Here is a 5731-nt window from a genome sequence, read left to right as displayed (position 1 = left end):
TCGTTACTTTGAACTCATGAACAATGCAGAAGTTTCCAGTAAATTATTTATTTATTTATTATTTTTTTGGTGTTCGCGGGTTTTCATAAAGTGTTAATTTTTTAATGATCAACATTAAAGAAAATGTCACGGATACAAATTACATATACAAATAAACTAGCTTAAATCTATTTTAATTTTAGATATAACAAGTGTTGAGCGGGATCAAATCTCTTACGGTACAAACTTCTTTTTTAGTGTAAAACTTAGGAAAAGGCTTGCATCTAGAGATATTTGATTCTTCTAGCTGTTTGATAGATTTAAAATTAAGATGGATCTAGGCTAATTTAATTATTAATTATTAATAATTATATTTATTAATTTAATCTAATTTGTATTTTTATTTTGTGTGTAATATGGGTAAGTCAGAATGTTTTAATTAATATCTATAATTATTTTATTTTCTTAATTTGATTTAATGTTTATTTTTATTTAATTTGATTAAGTGAAATGTTTACATAATATAACATAGCATAACTTGACAACATCTCTTCCATACTCAGTTGGAGAGCACCTCTCGCAATAAATAGTAATCATTTTGTTAATTTTCTATTTTTTACAATTTGAATATAACCCTTTACTTATTATATTCGGAAGTCTCTAATGAAAATGTGCTATATTATTTTCCATAGAGAATTTTCATAATGTTGTTGCTACTTTTTCTTAATGATAAATGTCGCCAATGATGGAGATCAACACACATACTATGGAGATCACACCTAGAATATAATAATCATTTTGTTAATTTTCTATATTTTACACTTTGAATATAATCCATTATTATATTCTAAGTCTTTTATTATAAATGTACTATATTTTTTCAATATTATTGTGATACCCCCAAATGAATAGTAAAATTTAATTTACTAAGTTACTTGACAAACAATAGGCCACGTGGTATGAATAAGTGATAAACATAAATGTTTTTCTTTCTAAATTTAATTAACAAATATTATTTATGGTCAACCATAAAATTACTGGAAAAATTGTTAAATGAGAGTTTCACATACCAGATAGTTAGTAGATAGTTATTCCTCTTCCTGGAGATAAATAATCTCATTTGGAAAAAGGGAGCCAAGAGGGTGAGAGGCAAGAAAACCTGAGGCAGCCTTGTGAACTTGGTACCTGGTTGGAGGAGGTCGAAGAGAGGAGAATGAAGTTATAAGCTTGTGACCCTCAGATAGGATGTTGTCGAGGGAGGTAAAACAGTGCCAAGTAAGGGATTCTTGAGTTGGTTGGCCAATGTAATCCAAACTGCAACCTGTATGCTCAGCTTTAGCCCTGACACTAGACCTGATGGGGTCAGAGAATGTCTAGGGGATTCTTGAGCTTGTTGGCCAATGGAATCCAAATTGAAGCATGTGTGTTCATTTTTATCCCTAAGACAAGACCTGGTGGGGTTAGAGAATGTTTAGGGTTGGACCTATTATGGTCATTGTTCAGATAATTATTCTGGATGTGAAACTGGCTCAGGGGGAGTTCTGGTGGTGGATACGGTACTCATTGCTTGGGTAGAGCACTCCTTTTTTGGGTGATTTTGTGGCTAGTCCAGATAGTTGAGGAAACAAATAAGTATTTTGATTTGTTGATTTTTGGAACATATTTTTTTTGTAATTATTGTCATGTAGATTTCTCTACAAAGTATCTATAATGACTGGTTATAAAGAAATGATATTCCTTTCCTATAAAATAATTTATGAATTCGACAAAAATGTTTAGGAAGGGTTTTGATATGTAAGAGGTGAAGTGTTATTGTGTCAGTGTGTGATAGAAGGAAAAATTATATGTTGTTTGAAGTGTTGATATTATGTTAAATGTATATGGTTAGTATTAAAACATGTTAGTTCCAAATTTAACAGGTAAAATCCCATTATTCGAACAATCCATGTTTCTATAAATATATATATCTATGTACTACAGAAGGGTGAATGGCAAGTCATGGAAGGAGACTAGGTCCCGCCTACCCATTGAAGCATTGATAATAATGTTAATAATAAGAGTGGGTAAAGAATCAAACTATAAGCTATGTAAAGAATTTAAATGCTAGGCAGGGATACAGAAATAATTGAACATATGCCATCATAATGCAAGTAAGAAGTTTAAAGGTTGTGCCAAACTAAATTACCCATAGTATAGAATTAAATTGTAAGCAACCCAATAGTTATGGGCCACATAATCTGTTGTTAAATACAGTCATAATTAGGCCGATAGGCCTTCCTTTGAGTGAGCCTTTTCGTCGTCCTTTTGCTTCTGAGCTTGACAGCTGGCGTGCACATTCAGTGGGCAAATTCTTCACATCTGTCGTGCAATTTATGTTTCTCCTCAGCGATTTCGGGGAACTACCTGTTTTCTTCTTCAACCATATCTGTCTGTTTTCTGCTCTGCCTGTTCTGCGTTCGGAGATTTGTTCGCGGTTTTCACTCCCTGTTTTCTTCAACCATATCTGTCCGTTTTCTGCTCTGCCTGTTTTGCGTTCGGAGATTTGTTCGCGGTTTTCTCCGCCTGCCTGTTCTGCGTTCGGAGATTTGTTCGCGATTTTCTCCGCCTACCACTGCCGTCGGAGACAACTCTGTATGTCTCAGCTTCGAAGGTATTTTGCAGAGGAAATCGTCGCTGTAGGCGCTTGGGCGGGTTACCGCCTACTCTGGCTCTCAAGAATGGGGAAGCGGTGGTTTTTGGGCGCGGGGATGCCAAGAAGAAGAAAAGTCCCTTGAGATTGAAAGTCCTCAGCATAATGATCGAGTTTCGCCTGTTAATAGTGGCGGGATTTGGTCATGGTGTTTGACGATCTGAAGCCCACTTAAGAGTTCATAGCTTTTTCTTGATAGTTAATGGTGGACTATTCGAATTAGGATTCTTGTTTATATTTTATTGGCAGATATCTAGGTAGCGAGGAACACAAACCCTATAGCGAGGAACACAACTTAGGGTTTGAAGGACACTGGACTTGGTTTGAAGGACACTGAACTTGTAAAAGAAAGTAATGGTTGCTTGATGTTTGTATGTTCTGTGAGCGAATAATGTCTTTCCTTTTTGGTTTGTATGTTCTGTGAGCGAATAATGTCTTTCCTTTTTGGTTGCTCCTCTTCCGGATGGTATTCTACCACTGAAATTATTGTTCGAAATAACACCTGCAATACATGGATGTATACCGCCGTGGTATGGTATCCTACAGTGTATCGCCAATCTAACCTATTTGCAGGGTTGCAATACATGGCATGGCGGAGGATCTATTGGGAAATAACCAAGTTGCATGGGTGGATTTATCGAACAATAATTTCAGTGGAAGACTACTATCGATCTGGAAGACTCATGGATTTCGAATCAACAGGTTATGGCTATATCGTGCTTGATTTTGTGTGTTAAAAGATTTTGTGTATTAAAATGGAAGAAGTTGAGTATTTTTCTGAATTATGAGCTGGAAAAAGAAGGGTTCGGTTTTTTGCGCATTGAAATGTCCGAAGGCCTTACCATTTGCAAATGGGGTTGCAGCGTTTTTCTTTGAGGGAATCAGACCTTTGATTTGCTCCATTTCCCTCTTCTTTGGCATTTGATAATTACTCTTAATTTATTTTTGCAATTTCATTTTCTCATCATTGTTGTGTTCTTTGCAGGTTGAGGAATTCTTACCAGTGGCTTTAACAATATTTGCATCTTCATCTTTGAGAGTTCCAAAAACCCTGCATCTGTAATTTAGCTCTTTTATAATTCTTCTACATAGAGTCGTTTATAACTTTGAAGCATTGATCATTGATGAAGCCCTAGACCTTTTGTTGCAGATTTTTTATGCTCGATATGTTGGAGAGCTTACAAAAATCTCTTAATGTTATAAGGAGGGTTTCCAAAGTCCCTCTTACTTTGTCGTTTAAGACTTCCTTTTGATCTTGTTTCCATGAACAACCATATATATCTGTGAAAAGCAAAAGCAAACCTCTAAGGTCCCGGAAGAGGGTAGACTTCGATTTTTCTGCTTTGAAGAGGGTTACTGATGACAGCGGTTTTATTAGCGATGGTAACGACTTCCAGTTATTTTTGTAGACTCTCACGCGGCTTCTGTTTCTCTTTTATGGTTTTGGAGCATTTTTTACAACGATAGAATTTGTGTTTTCAATGTAATCTCTGTGCTGCCTACAATAAGGACATCCCTATAGCTCTTACTGATATGCACGATTGTGGCGTTGATGCGAAGATGAACATGAATTTTGGTATGTTTTCTGGTTGTTTTTAATGCTTGTTTGATTGTCAAATTTGGTATCGGTTAAGGTTTTACAAGCTGTTCTATTTTGCATAAATTCAAGTTTAATCAGAGGTTCCTGAAGTGAAAATGTCCTCTGAAAGGTAAAAATCTTAGATCCTTCACATTTCAACTTTTTGTGTGGTTTGTTTGTGAGTTTATGTAGAAGATTTAATGCCTCAAACATTGATTTGAACTTATAATTTCAGTGGAAGACTACCATCGATCTGGAAGACTCGTGGATTTCGAATCAACAGGTTAGGGCTATATCGTTTTCATCTGTTATATGTCTTGATTTTGTGTATTAAAATGGAAGATTTTGTGTATTAAAATGGAAGAAGTTGAGTATTTTTCTGAATTATGAGCTGGAAAAAGAAGGGTTCAGTTTTTTGCGGGCCTTACCATTTGCAAATGGGGTTGCAGTGTTTTTCTTTGAGGGAATCAGACCTTTGATTTGCTCCATTCCCCTCTTCTTTGGCATTTGATAATTACTCTCAATTTATTTTTGCAATTTCATTTTCTCATCATTGTTGTGTTCTTTGCAGGTTGAGGAATTCTTACCAGTGGATTTAACAATATTTGCACCTTCATCTTTGAGAGTTCTAAAAACCCTGCATCTGTAATTTAGCTCTTATATGGTTCTAAGGACAAACTGCATTCATACGATTTCGTATAGAGCTCTTCTCTGTGGAATGAGTGACTACAATTCAAATCTATTTTGTTGCACTCTGAGCCTATCTTGCATTGAGATCAAAAGTGGATCGAACAAGGATTACATATAATGTGATTTGGTTAATAAGTGTTGTGGTGAAAATTGCACAATGTATGATGTTGGTTGTTGGATCTCTTACTGATCCCTTGAAGACAGAGTATGATTAGGAGTTGTGTGTTGAAATGTATGGAATGTATTGCCTGTTATATGGTTGTTGGGTTAATGAAATCCGATATAGAATGATGTCATGAGAAGTGTGTGTATGAGAAGAGAAGAAATTGCATAGATAGTTGTTGTGAGTTGTTGTTGTACCAACACGTTGAGAGTGTTCCAGCTCTCTGAATAAAGCAATTGTGAAGTCGTTGCAGAGGGTTGGTAGTTAAAAGCTGGACTTGATGGTTCAAACGGTTTTTATCTAGAATTTAATAGTTTGTTGTGCTACAGAGAGGGTTTTGGATTGTATGGGCAGAAAGACGAATTCATCAACATTAAGCGAAGTCATGACACAATTGAGCTTAGAATTCCATCTTGATGTATAGAATGTTGAATGTTAACACTGTAGATTGTGAAAACTAATTGGGTAAAACCTGTATGTCGATCAAGGATGTGATCTTATAATGTTTATGAGGAGATACTTGTGTGGTGATAGAGTGCATACTAGCCTAATTTCCTTGTTGCATAATTATTTGGCTCTTGGTCAGTAAGGGATAGCCAGAGTTTGATGCACCTCAAGAAGTAACAATATC

The 5731-nt window shown here is 35.5% G+C and overlaps 1 long non-coding RNA gene across 1 annotated transcript; it reads left to right on the top strand.

Moving 5' to 3' along the window:
* Window positions 1-2243: 2243 nt before the first annotated feature.
* LOC149175861 (uncharacterized) lies at window positions 2244-5005 on the top strand. The gene is made up of 2 exons (XR_016258025.1): window positions 2244-4530; window positions 4819-5005. It is a non-coding gene; the product is annotated as an uncharacterized LOC149175861 (long non-coding RNA).
* The last annotated feature ends 726 nt before the right edge of the window (window positions 5006-5731 follow it).

This window comes from Pinus tabuliformis, chromosome 4_1 (assembly GCF_031772625.1).
Source record: "Pinus tabuliformis cultivar Carrire ecotype Pingquan chromosome 4_1, CPIR1, whole genome shotgun sequence".
Lineage (NCBI taxonomy): Eukaryota > Viridiplantae > Streptophyta > Pinopsida > Pinales > Pinaceae > Pinus > Pinus tabuliformis.
The sequence above is the reverse complement of the archived record's forward strand: the minus strand, read 5'-3'. Positions and strand labels throughout refer to the sequence as shown.